This window comes from Triticum aestivum, chromosome 7D (assembly GCF_018294505.1).
Source record: "Triticum aestivum cultivar Chinese Spring chromosome 7D, IWGSC CS RefSeq v2.1, whole genome shotgun sequence".
In the NCBI taxonomy this organism is placed as follows: domain Eukaryota; kingdom Viridiplantae; phylum Streptophyta; class Magnoliopsida; order Poales; family Poaceae; genus Triticum; species Triticum aestivum.
Window position 1 is genome coordinate 294,312,890 of NC_057814.1, and position 14,848 is coordinate 294,327,737.

Sequence of the window (14,848 nt, forward strand, 5' to 3'; positions counted from 1 at the left end):
ATTATGTACAACTTGGTACAAAATTGGTCTGATATTAGTTTTATATCACAAAAGTAGGGAGGTTCCTGCTGCTTATTAGTATCAGCTTTGGATTATTACTGTGTTCGGTTCATCACTGTACTGATTATCTTGGCGAGCATTTGTTTAATACCTGGAATACATTGTCTGTTGGGAACTCTATTTACCTTTGCATACTATTACAAATGTCTGTGAGGGTCCTTTGTGTACTAATATAATTCCATTCATGAATTCTACACATAGATTTTCCATCCTGCTATAAAATTGCTTGTGCCTGAATCTGTTTGCCATTGTTAGTCAGAAGTCGATTATTACTGGTGTGTTTAGGATTCTATTTGTCATCTAAAATATGTGTTAATTCTGATACAGCGTAAAGAGCTATGTGAGCCCTCCTGGAAGGGGCTTCGGTTGGACCTCTTATTGAGCTCCCCATAGACTTTGACCCAAGGTAAACATGAATTTGCTTTTGTTGCTGCTGCAAATGTCCCTGTCTTGTAGAGAATAGTTTATGAGCAAACCCTGTGGTAACAAAACAATATGTCATGGGAGTGTGACACGTACTGTTTGTGAATGCCTGTGATTGGATTATTGGATATCTGCTGATTATATGTCCTTATCCATCATTGTCTGGTTGTTCTTACAAGCATTATTAGTTAGGTTGTGTAGGTGCCAAATTATGCTTCTGGATTAGTCTATTGTTCCCTACCCTAGCTCCCTCTTTTCTGCTCCTATAGCATGCTCTGTTGGACTCATGCTCTGCTCCTACACCAGTAGATTGATTGGTTCTATAAACACTAGCAGCAGTACCTCATGTACATGTAATTTGACTCCCAGGGTGTTGTTCTTGTAAATTCTTCCATGTCTCGCTCTTTTGCTGGTGCTACTACACATGTTAGATTGTTAGTTGTACCTGTTTCCATCTCAAATTCCTTATCTTCTTGAACATATGCCTGATGCTTGGTGCATGTAGGATAGAGGAACACAGTTTACTTCAAAGTTTTGGCACCAGTTGCACCAGACTTTGGGTACCAGGCTAGAGTTCAGTACAGCTTTTCATCCGCAGACAGATGGACAGACCGAGCGAGTCAATCAGATTCTGGAGGACATGTTGAGAGCATGTGCGCTAGATTATGGATCTAGTTGGGATGATAATTTTCCCTACGCGGAGTTCTCATACAACAACAGTTATCAAGCCAGTTTGAAGATGACCCCTTTCGAAGCTTTGTATGGAAGAAGGTGCAGGACACCGTTGATGTAGGATGAAGTTGGAGACCGTCAGTTGTTTGGACCAGATTTGATCAAAGAGTCCAAAGAGAAGCTTAAGTTGATTTGAGATAGACTTATGGTAGCTCAGTCCAGACAGAAGAGTTATGCAGACTCAAAGTGCAGGGAGGTAGTCTATGAAATCGGAGACAGAGCATATCTTCGTGTGTCACCTCTACGAGGAGTTAAGCGTTTTGGAGTTAAGGAAAAGTTAGCCCTGAGATTTATAGGACCATACCGAGTTTTGGAATGTATGGGAGAAGTGGCCTACAAGTTGGAGTTACCCGAAGGACTGTCAGGAGTCCATGATGTGTTTCACGTTTCCTAAGTTGAAGAAGTGCCATGATGAGATGGCCGATATCCATCTGAGAGATACAGTGCCCCTGGAAGCAATTCAGTTGGATAATGATTTAACCTACGAGGAGAAACCTGTCAAGATTCTTGAGTTTGCCAGCCGAGTTACCCGCAACAAGGTTATCAAGTTTTGCAAAGTTCAGTGGAGCCACCATACCGAGGATGAAGCCACCTGGGAATGAGAGGAAGACCTACGGAAAGACCACCCACATCTATTTTCTAACCAACCCGAATCTCAAGGACGAGATTCATCTTAAGGGGGGTAGGTTTGTAACATCCCAAATTTTCAATTTGGAATGTTATACATAGGTCATCATATGCATAACATATTTTATTTGCATTTCGTTTGTTATCCTAGAAATCTTAAGCAACTCAAGGACCCACGGAGAGAGTTGGGGATTTCATTCATTTTCATATTTGAATTTTTCTCAAATTTGGAAAAAGGATCAATTTGGTTTTAATAATTCTTATCTCCGAAATATTTCCAATATAAAAATAAAAGAGGGAAGATAAAATGACTTCTCCAAAATAAAAGAAATATTGGAGGAAAAATATTAAAAATCAAATAAATAATTTATTTGGATTTTTATTGCTATTTTATTTGAATTAGAAAAATATCCATTTTCAAATTTGCATTTTTAGGCCAGGAAAATGTTCACTTTGTTCTAAATATTTTATTTAGACGATGAAAATTGTTTTAGGCATTTTTTTAGAATTTTTTTATTTTTATTTAGGATTTTTCCTTCTCGGCGGAATTTGTTTAAAAAAAACGCGTCGCCCGACTAGGCCAACGGCCCAGCCGAGCGGGCCAAAGCCCAGCGCGCCGCCGCCTCCCGTTCCGGCTCGGGAGCGGACTCCCGAGCGCCGCCGCCGCCATGGACGCCGTGTCCGTCCCGGACACGCGCCGCCGCCCCCTCCCCCAAGTCGGACCACCCCCCAGGCCTTTAAATACCCCCCGCCGCCGCCTCCTCTCTCCACCCCGAGCCCGCAGCCCAGCCGCCACAACCACCGCCGCCGCAGCCGACAACCGCGCCGCCGTCTAGCCTCGCACCGCCGCCGCGGAGCCCCGCCGGAGCCGCCTCGCCGTCCGCCCCCGTCGACCCGCTGGTCTTTTTACGGTTTAGGTATAAACCGTTCGGTTTTTTAACCCTAGATCGGTTTTTTTGTTCCGAATTAGATCGATCCGTTTTTCTCGGTTTTCTTTGGTTAGTTTTATTTTACGAACATTCATTCATTTAGATCTGTTAACGAACGAATTCGTTCGTTAGTCTCTGTTAGCGGACGTTCGTCCGGTCGATTTTTGTTTTTCTGTTTTATTTTTTTCCAGGGACCTATGCGTGATTATTTTTATCACAGATTAGCCCCTGATCTTCAAACCCTCGCAACTTTTTAACCGTTCGTCCAAATCCAGTGAAACCAACGCCAAAATCTTCCTCTCGAGCCACTCTTTCTGGTTAATCAACTTGAACATGGTTTTGACAATTTAGAATTTGGTTTCAAGCAGATTTGAATTCGAAGTTCTTTTTTTCGTAGTTTCAGCTCCGTAGCTCTGATTCGATTGATTCTTTTTGCAAATCGAAGCTCTTCAGTTGTTGTAACATCCCAAATTTTCAATTTGGAATGTTATACATAGGTCATCATATGCATAACATATTTTATTTGCATTTCGTTTGTTAACCTAGAAATCTTAAGCAACTTAAGGACCCACGGAGATAGTTGGGGATTTCATTTATTTTTATATTTGAATTTTTCTCAAATTTGAAAAGAGGATCAATTTGGTTTTAATAATTTTTATCTAATAAAAAAAATATTGGAGGAAAATATTAAAAATCAAATAAATAAGTTATTTGTATTTTATTGCTATTTTATTTGAATTAGAAAAATATGCATTTTTCAAAATTGCATTTTTAGGCTAGGAAAATGTTCACTTTGTTCTAAATATTTTATTTAGACGGCGAAAATTGTTTTTGGCATTTTTTAGAATCCTTTTTATACTTATTTAGGATTTTTCATTCTCGGCGGAATTTGTTTAAAAAAAACGCGTCGCCCGACTGGGCCAACGGCCCAGCGCGCCGCCGCCTCCCGCTCCGGCTCCGCCATGGCCATGGACGCCGTGTCCGTCCCGGAAACGCGCCGCCGCCCCCTCCCCCAAGTCGGACCACCCCCGAGGCCTTTAAATACCCCGCCGCCGCCTCCTCTCTCCACCCCGAGCCCGCAGCCCCCCCGCCGCAGCCGCTACCCCGCGCCGCCTGCTGCCGCCACCGCGCCGCGCCGCCCGCTTCCCCGCCGCGTTGTGCCGCCGCCACGGAGCGCCGCCTCCTCGCCGCAGCCGCGGAGCCCCTCCGAAGCCGCCTCGCCGTCCGCCGCCGTTGACCCCGCCGAGCCGCCGGTTTTTTTCGGTTTAGTTATAAACCGCTCGGTTTTTTTGAAAACCCTAGATCATTTTTTTTCGAATTAGATCGGTTCGTTTTTCTCGGTTTTCTTCGGTTAGTTTTATTTTATGAACGTTCGTTCATTTAGATCTATTAACGAACGAATTCGTTCGTTAGTCTCTGTTAGCGGACGTTCGTCCGGTAGATTTTTCTTTTTCTGTTTTTTTCCGCCAGGGACCTATCCGCGATTATTTTTATCGGAGATTAGCCCCTGATCTTCAAACCCTCGCAACTTTTTAACCGTTCGTCCAAATCCAGTGAAACCAATGCCAAAATCTTCGTCTCGAGCCCCTCTTTCTGGTTAATCAACTTGAACATGGTTTTGACAATTTAACATTTGGTTTCAAGCAGATTTGAATTCGAAGTTCTTTTGACCGTAGTTTCAGTTCTGTAGCTCCGATTCGATTGATTCTTTTTTGCAAATCGAAGCTCTTGAGTTGAACTTTCAGATTTGATTTTTTATCATATGAGTTTTACCTGTGCATCTATGCTTGAGTGCTTATGTATGCTATTATTTGTTTGCGATAGAATTCCCAGAGTGCGAAGCGTGCTACTACGAGTCTACCTAGAGTAAAGAGTTAATGTTTCTGAAAGACTGTGTCTCGGTCATCCATTTCAGTGGTAGGCTAGAAGATGTAGGGGAAAGTAGGTGTAGCTGTCTACCCAGAGTAAAGAGTTAATGTTTCTGAAAGACTGTGTCTCGGTCATCCATTTCTCAAACACCATGTAGTGTGAGAAATCCAACGGAGGAGATCGAGTCTTGTGGGGAAAAGTGCACAAACCTTTGCAGAGTGTACAAACTAATCATGGTTAGCCGTGTCCCCGGTTATGGACATCTTGAGTATCTGGTTCTTGGATTATCATGTTGATCTCATCACTCTAAATTAATATGTTGGGTTGTTAATTACTGCTTAATTGGGACTGAGATGGGGTTACCATTCTCAATGTTTTATCAACTACCATGATAGCTAAATAAGATATATTCCTTTGTTGTAGGGAAAAATTGGCTTTATGCAAAATATTAACCTTATAGCTTTCCCCAACCATATATGCATGTAGTGATAGCATTTACTTGTTCATTTTCTCTACTGTGTTATATTGCCAGCATATTCCATGTGCTGACCCGTTTCGGGCTGCAATATATCATGTTGCAGACTTTTCAGATGAAGAGTAAGGTGCGCTACATCGTTGTTGTGCACTCAGCTACGCCGTTGGAGGTGATGGACTCACTTTATCTTCCAAGTCTTCCGCTGTCATTTTATTTAGATGGCCTTAAGCCATATTATTGTATTAAGTTCTCTTTTGAGACATTCGATGTAATAAGTGTGTGATTGCACTCTGTTATAAATCCTTCAAGTACTGTGTGTGTCAGCATTACCGATCCAGGGATGACACTTATACACAGAGATTTGACCGTTTGAGGTCGGATTCCTACAACCTGTGTCACAAGAGGATCAAGAAAAAACCACTTTTACATGTCCTTTTGGTACATTTTCTTATAGACGTATGCCTTTTGGTTTATGCAATGCACCTGCTACCTTTCAAAGATGTATGACTGCTATATTCTCTGAATTTTGTGAAAAGGTTGTTGAGGTTTTCATGGATGATTTTTTTCCCGTATACGGAACTTCGTTTGATGATTGCCTAAGCAACCTTGATTGAGTTTTGCAGAGATGTGAAGAAACTAATCTTGTCTTGAATTGGGAGAAGTGCCACTTTATGGTTAATGAAGGTATTGTCTTGGGGAATAAAATCTCCAAAAGAGGTATTGAAGTTGATAAAGCTAAAGTTGATGCAATTGAAAAAATGGCTTGTCCTATCAATGGTATAAGAAGTTTCCTTGGTCATGCTGGTTTCTATAGGAGATTTATTAAAGACTTATCTAAAATTTCTAAGCCTCTCACTAAAATTTTGCAAAAAGATGTTTCATTTGTTTTTGATGATGATTGTGTAGAAGCATTTGAAATACTTAAGAAAGCCTAAATTTCTACACCTATTGTTCAACCACCTGATTGGAACCTACCCTTTGAAATTATGTGTGATGCTAGTGATTATGTTGTTGGTGCTGTTCTAGGACAAAGAGTTGATAAGAAATTAAATGTTATCCATTATGCTAGTAAAACTCTAGACAGTGCTCAAAGAAATTATGCTACTACTGAAAAATAATTTCTAGTAGTTGTGTTGGCTTGTGATAAACTCAGATCTTATATTGTTGATTCCAAAGTAATTGTTCACACTAATCATGCTAAACCTAGACTTATTAGGTGGGTTCTCTTGCTACAGGAATTTGATTTACATATTAATGATAAGAAAGGAGTTGAGAACCCCGTAGAAGATAACTTGTCTAGGTTATAAAATATTCTTGATGACCCACTACCTATTGATGATAGTTTTCCTGATGAACAATTAGCTGTTATAAGTGCTGCTCGTGGCACCCCATGGTATGCAGACTATGCTAATTTTATTGTTGCTAAATTTATACCACCTAGTTTTACATACCAACAAAAGAAAAAGTTTTTCTTTGACTTAAGACATTACTTCTGAGATGACCGACACCTTTATAAAGAAGGAGTAGATGGTGTTATTAGACGTTGTGTACCTGAGCATGAACAAGAACATATCCTATGCAAGTGTCACTCCGAGGCTTATGGAGGACACCATGCTGGAGATAGAACTTCACACAAGGTATTACAATCTGGTTTTTATTGGCCTACTCTCTTCAAAGATGCTCGTAAGTTTGTCTTGTCTTGTGATGAATGTCAAAAAATTGGTAATGTAAGTAGACATCAGGAAATGCCTATGAATTATTCACTTGTTATTGAACCATTTGATGTTTGGGGATTTGATTATATGGACCTTTTCCATCCTCTAATGGGTATACTCATATTTTAGTTATTGTTGATTACGTTACTAACTGGGTAGAAGCTATTCCAACTAGTAGTGCCGATCACAACACTTCTATTAAAATGCTTAAAGAAGTTTTTTCCAAGGTTTGGAGTCCCTAGATATTTAATGACTGATGGTGGTTCACATTGTATTCATGGTGCTTTCCGTAAATTTCTTGCTAAGTATTATGTTAACCATAGAATGGCATCTCCTTATCATCCTCAGTCTAGTGGTCAAGTAGAATTAAGTAACAAAGAAATAAAACTGATCTTGCAAAAGACTGTCAATAGATCTAGGAAGATTTGGTCTAAGAAACTTGATGATGCACTATGGGCATGTAAAACTGCTTATAAAAATCCTATGGGTATGTCTCCATATAAAATGGTTTATGGGAAAGCATGTCACTTTCCTCTTGAACTAGAACATAAAGCTTATTGGGAAATTAAATAACTTAACTATGATTTCAAACTTGCCGGTGAGAAGAGGTTATTTGACATTAGCTCACTCGATGAATGGAGAACCCAAGCCTATGAAAATGCCAAATTGTTTAAAAAAATTAAAAGATGGCATGACAAAAGGATACAAAAGCGTGAATTTAATGTAGGTGACCATGTCTTGCTATACAATTATCGTTTAAGTTTTTTTGCAGCAAAACTTCTCTCTAAATGGGAAGGGACTTACATTATCGAGGAAGTCTATCGTTCCATTGTCATCAGGATCAACAATGACGAGGGCAACAACCCGAAGGTGGTGAATCGGCAAAGAATCAAACATTAATCTCAGGTACTCCCATAAATGTTCAAACTAATTTAATTCATACCATAACACCTAAGGAGTACATAAGGGAAACCTTCCAGAACGCTCCAGAACCCTGAAAAGGAATAGGTATGTGATACGGTAAGTAAACCGACTCCAAAAGTTTTCCAATGGCAACTTTACTCCGTTTTGGAATATTTAAAAAAATTAGAAAAATAAGTAGCCCGAATAACGCACGAGGAGGCGACAAGCCGTGGGGGCGCGCCCTACCCCCTGGACGCGCCTCCTAGGCTTGTGGCCACCCAGTGTGCCCTCCAGACTTCGGTTGCTCCTAGAATACTTGTTTTGCATAGTAAAATTCATTATAAAGTCTCCCAAAGGTTTTGATCACTCTATTACGACAATATCCTTTGTTCTTGTTTCAAGCTGTTTTTCTGACAAATCTAGATCGCGATGACATCTCCAAGTGCTCCCAAGGACAATTTCTATGAGAAGGTCATCAACCCCTACCTTCCGGAGGTGGTGCAACACCCTCAAACCATTGAGATGCGTGAGGGGGTGCTTCACATCCGGGACGTTCAAGGGCCAAGAAGGACCGGAAGCATGGATGCCAGGCTCAAGGCGGTGGAGTAGGAAGTCTTCAAGTGCCAAGGGATGGTGGAACGCGGACTCAACACCAACCACTCCATGATCACAGAATTCACCCGTGACCACAAGCTGGACACCAAGGATATTGGGGAGGACATCTTTAAGCTTCATGAGAAAAACGAGCATCTCCAAGCCCAGATCTATGACCTGCAAAATCAAAACTGTGAGTATGAATACAGATTTAAGAAGATGAGTTTGGCTACAGATTTGAGGATTCTGGAGACTCATTCATCCTTTTACGATGGTGAGCCTATGCGTTGGAAGAAGGAGGACAAGCCTTCCACATCATCAACCTCATCACCACCACCTCTGAAGAAGGACACTTGAGTACATGGGTAGGGGCACTCCCCTTGGCTTGTGCCAAACTTGGGGAAGGTGCCCCGGTATCGTATCACCATCACATCTTTACCTTTATCATTTATCTTAGTTCGATCCTTTTTGTTTTATCGTCATCTAGTAGAATAAAAGTTTTAGTATGATCTAGTCTTTGAGTTTTGCTTTGTGATCTATCTATGCAATCAAGTCTGAGAGTTATATAATAAAGAGTAGTTTTGAGTTGGGGGCTTTGCTTTCTTGCCTTGATCTTGGAAAAGAAAAGAAAAGAATAAAAGAAGTAAAAAGATTATATAATGATCTTATGGAGAGTGATGACTTCGCATATAAGGAGTATGACGAGTAAAATTTGTTGAGGGATGACAAACATAGTTTTGGTCATTGTTGCAATTAATAGGAAGTAATAAAGAAAGAGGGGTTTCACATATAAATACACTATCTTGGACATCTTTTGTGATTGTGAGCACTCATTAAAATATTATATGCTAATAAGTTGACATTGGACAAGGAAAACAACATAATGGGTTATGTTTTCTTATATCCGAATAGAAGTTATATTGTCATGGATCCCCCAACATGTTGAGCTTGCTTCTCATCCTATGCTAGCCAAATATTTTGCACCAAGTAGAGATACTACTTGTGCATCCAACATCTATTAACCTAGTTTTTCCATGAGAGTCCACCATATCTACCTATGGATTGAGTAAGATCCTTCAAGCAAGTTGTCATCGGTGCAAGCGATATAAATTTTTCTCTAAATATGTATGATCTTTTAGTGTGAAGAAAATAATCTTTATACGATCTTGTGATAAGGAAGAAATAAAAGCGATGAACTGCATAATAAAGTTCTCTATCACAAGCGGCAATATAAAGTGACGCTCTTTTGCATTAAGATTTCATGCATCCAACCATAAAAGCGCAAGACAACCTCTGTTTCCCTCTGTGAAGGACCTATATTTTATTTTTATCCCTTGCCCTTATACAAGAGCCATGGTGATCTTCACCCTTCCTTTTTACACTTTTTCTTTTGGCAAGCACTATGTTTTGGGGAAAGATCCAGACATATATATCCACTTGGATGTAGGTGATCATAAATTATTATTGTTGACATTACCCTTGAGGTAAAAGGTTGGGAGGCGAAACTATAAGCCCCTATCTTTCTCTATGTCTGATTAAGGCTTTGATCTCATAAATATGGCGTGAGTGTTAGCAATTATCTTTACCTAATATTAAAGGACGAAGATTGATGCATGATCTCATAGTTCTCCATACGTCATTGCTTTATATCCGTTAATTTTACGTAAATGACATAGATTGACGGTTGAGATTTGAAATATGATCAACAGAACGGATTGTACCACCCTTGACATCCAGCCAACTAGGTACATGTTGTCGGTCTCCTTCGCAAGTACTGATCCAATGTTCATGTTTTGACCCCTTGTCCCCTCTTGGTCTCTCTCTGCCACAGCCCTACAGAGGACAACGAAGAGAGAGAGAGAGATTTTAAGAGCAGGATGAAAGCGGGATGGCGAGTCTTGGCTGCGGACGGCGCCACCGACAAGGAGCTGCCGGGCAGCGCCATGGTGGAAAGAGGACTCGGGAAGGAAGGACGTGGGGCGCACATGCGCTCGAGGAGACGCAGGGATGCAAGGGAGGAGGCAAAGGGTAGCCGTGCAGCAAGGAAACGACGTCTCGCCTGCAAGCGCAGTAGCTGGAGCGGCAGAGGAGGGCAGTGGCTGCTCAAGGCAGCGGCACCACGGATGGCCTCCTGCATGGGGAAACGACAGCATCGGTGGCTGAGGCTTAGAGAGACAGAGAAAGGTGAGAGACAAGGGAAAAGAAGGCCACGGGTGAGGGTGCCTGAGTCGCTATTTCCAAGAGGAGGGGATCAAGCAGGAGAAGGGGGTCGGGCACCCTCTCTTCCTGTGACAGCGCGGTAGGGCGAGAGAGAGAGAGAGTGAGTGGAGAGATGGGGCTTGATAGGGTAAAAGGGAGGTCGACTTGGCCTTGCAGTTAATGGGCCGGATGACTAACTAAGTTGGTTTTTGAGAACCTGTTTACATAAAAAGAAAAAGATAAGCAAAAATATTTACTTGGAGGGCCAAAATAAATCCAAACTGAGCTGGAATTTGGTGCGTGTCGCTAATATGGAAGAAATCGAAATCATGTGTTTTTTCAGGGGGCCTTACCAGATCCCAGTTTACAAGGTTGCTTAAACATTTGTTTGGAGGTAATACTAGTAGTAGGTTGGTGTAGTAAATTTTTTTCTGACAATGATGCTTCTGCTGTTTGATTTTGCTCCTTTTAAATTCCATCTCGGTGCAAGTGTTATAATGATCATGTGTATCAATGTGAACAACCTCATTTATTATTTGAAAGTTCATGCATCTTCATGTTGCATGTCGTTAGTATTGCTCAAGTGACTCAAAGCTATACAGATGACTGCTACCAAGGACAAGTCTACACTTCTTCACTGCTAATAGATAAAATACCCATCCTGTATTTTCTATCTGAGTTATTAATGTTGATCCACTATTTGCATGTCTACTTTTATCAACTCATAAGAAGCATGCTACCACCTTTTTTATCTGCAAAGTAGTTGTCACAGTGTTTGGATAGAGTTATTTATAGTAGTAACTTCTATATTGTGGAACTACTTTCGGAGGCAACAGCCTAAAACCGAAGCCTGCACATATTCATTAGAAGCTACGCTCACTAGCATGATTTCTCCTATGAGGTATAGAATCTATATATCTACAACATTTTGTGCAATTTTATTTTCTGTCATAGTTGTGTATGTATTAAGTTTACTTAGAAGAGTATCTATGCATGCATGTGCAGTTCAAATAATCATGTTATGTTATACTCCATCCTTTGTATGATATGCATGCCCTCCCTCCAAAAAAACAAGTCCACGACATTACAAGTCAATAGTGAGCGGGGGTATGAGGATGGTGTAAGGACGAGGTGAATGGAGGGGCTTGCGAAGGGTGACCCTCACTTCCAGCTCGACAGGATTAGTTTTAGTGTTCCCTTGAGCTGGCACGATTAATTGATAAGTGTGTTGTGTGGTGTCTGACATCATCACATGTTGCAATCAAATGGACACCACAGCCATTGGCAACAAGTGCGGTAAGAAGGATAATTGGCAACATAGCTGGGGCGCCATAGTGAAATAGAGGCGGGGGTGATATTTTTTCCTCACCCGTTGCAACGCACGGGCCCTTTTGCTAGTGAAAGACTAGAAGATGGTTGAGTATGTGGACTTGCTACATAAAAGCTCTTACATTGACTCTTTTCGATATTATGATAAATTGCAATTGCTTCAATGATTGAGATCATAGTTTGTTAGTTTTCAATAAAGTTTTTGATTCACACTTTACCATGTGAATGAATTATCACTTTAGCATGACAAGTTATATGACAATATGTTGCTGTTCTAAAGCTGGTCATGATGCCCTCATGTCCGTATTTTATTTTTATCGACACCTCTATCCCTAAACATGTGGTCATGATTATCGATTTCGGCTTTCGCTTGAGGGCAAGCGAGGTCTAAGCTTGGGGGAGTTGATACGTCCATTTTGCATCATGCTTTTATGTTGATATTTATTGCATTATGGGTTGTTATTTCACATTATGGTACAATACTTATGCCTTTTCTCTATTATTTTACAAGATTTACAAGAAGAGGGAGAATGCCGGCAGCTGGAATTCTGACCCAAAAGGAGCAAATCTGAGAGACCTATTCTGCACAACTCCAAATGTCCTGAAACTTTACGGAGAACCATTTTGGAATATATAAAAAATATTGGGCGAAGAAACAACAGAAGGGGACCCACCAGGAGACCACAAGCCTGGGGGCGCGCCCTCAGGGCTTGTGGCCCCCCTGGCCATCGTCTGGTGCCCATCTTCTGCTATATGGAGGGTTTTGACCTAGAAAAATCAGAAGAGAGCTTTCGGGATGAAGCGCCGCCGTCTCGAGGCAGAACCTGTGCAGAAGCAATCTAGGGCTCCGGCAGAGCTATTCTGCAGGGGAAACTTCCCTCAGGGAGGGGGAAATCGAAGCCATCATCATCACCAATGATCCTCCCATCGAGCGAGGGTCAATCTTCATCAACATCTTCACCAGCACCATCTCCTCTCAAACCCTAGTTCATCTCCTCTATTCAATCTTTGTCTCAAAACCTCAGATTGGTACCTGTGGGTTGCTAGTAGTGTTTATTACTCTTCATAGTTGATGCTACCTGGTTTATTTGCTGGAAAATCAAATGTTCAGATCCTTAATGATATTCAATACCCCTCTGATCTTGAACATGAACATGCTTTGTGAGTAGTTATGTTTGTTCCTGAGGACATGGGAGAAGTCTTGTTATAAGTAATCATGTGAATTTGGTATTCGTTCGATATTTTGATGAGATGTATGTTGTCTTTCCTCTAGTGGTGTTATGTGAACGTCGACTACATGACACTTCCCCATGATTTGTGCCAAGAGGAAGGCATTGGGAAGTAATAAGTAGATGATGGGTTGCTAGAGTGACAGAAGCTTAAACCCTAGTTTATGCGTTGCTTTGTAAGGGGCTGATTTGGATCCACATGTTTCATGCTATGGTTAGATTTATCTTAATTCTTCTTTCATAGTTGCGGATGCTTGCGAGAGGGGTTAATCATAAGTGGGAGGCTTGTCCAAGTAAGGATAGCACCCAAGCACCAGTTCACCCACGTATCAAATTATCAAAGTAACGAACGTGAATCATATGAGCATGATGAAAACTAACTTGATAGTAATTCCCATGTGTCCTCGGGAGCGCTTTGATTTATATAAGAGTTCGTCTAGGCTTATCCTTTTATATAAAAGGGATTGGGCCACCTTGCTGCACCTTTGCTAGACTTGTTACTTGTTACCCGTTATGAATTATCTACTATCTGTTACTGATAATTTCAGTGCATGCAGGAAATACCTTGTTGAAAACCGCTTGTCATTTCCTTCTGCTCCTCATTGGGTTCGACACTCTTACTTATCGAAAGGACTATGATTGATCCCCTATACTTGTGGGTCATCACTTCTTGTCATGCTAGCACTGCTCCTCAATCCATCTAGCAAAACAACATGCCACTCATAATTCCATTAGTTGTTCAAATACGAATCTGATATGATGCTGATATTACTAAAATAGAGAACGTTTAATTCGTCAGCTAATGTTCCTATATTAGTTTCGAAAAGCATGTGTGCCACATATAGAGAGACAACGGGGATTTGCATTTCTTTATGCGTTCTAGTTCATCATGGGTGGGCAACACACATTGTATTATCTAAAATCCGCTTGCTCTTCTTTATCATGTTCTTCTTAATAAGTATAGTACTTCCTCCATTCCTGAATATAAGTCTTTTGAGATATTCCAAAAAGAACTACACAAAGATGTATGTTGACATATTTTCGAGTGTACATTCACTCATTTTGGTCCGTATGTAGTCCACATTGGAATCTCTAAAAGACTTATATTTAGGAATAGAGGGAGTAGTACAGTATGTTCCTTGTCGGAAAGTGGACCAGGGACTCCCCCAAGCTTAGGCTTTTGGCCTAACTTGGTGTATGGCCACGGCTAGAAATAGTTAGATGCAGGGAAATATTAAGGCTCCCGAGGCTCCCACTGATAGGTAGGCTTCGGGGCCGGTGCTAGTTCAGGTGCTGCTGGTGGTGTCAAGCTCAATAGGACAAAGTAGGTGCAGGCAAAGTAATAACCTCACGGGTGCCCTGACTAAACACCAAGTTATACTGGAATCTAATCCTGCAGTAGTTAATGAAATTATGTTCAACCATGCTATCATAATCAAGATATTTGGTGAGTAAAAGCTCATCATCCTCATGTCTAATAGGGATCTCAAAATGTCTAGCGGGGCGAGAGGCATAAATACCACCATAGGTGACACCCTTGGAGCCGTTAGAGTGTAATCGTTGTGCAACAATAGCTCCCAAACTAAAAGTCCTGTCACCATAAGCTTCAAGGAATGGAGTGAGTCTGTCATTATTCACCAAATAGTAGAAATCCTGATGCGGAGCATCCTACGGTCATCCCCATGCACATACCTTCATTTCCTCAAGTGCCAAGTGGACCAATGACACAAGCACGTGCAAGGGATATCGAGACCGAGGTGACAT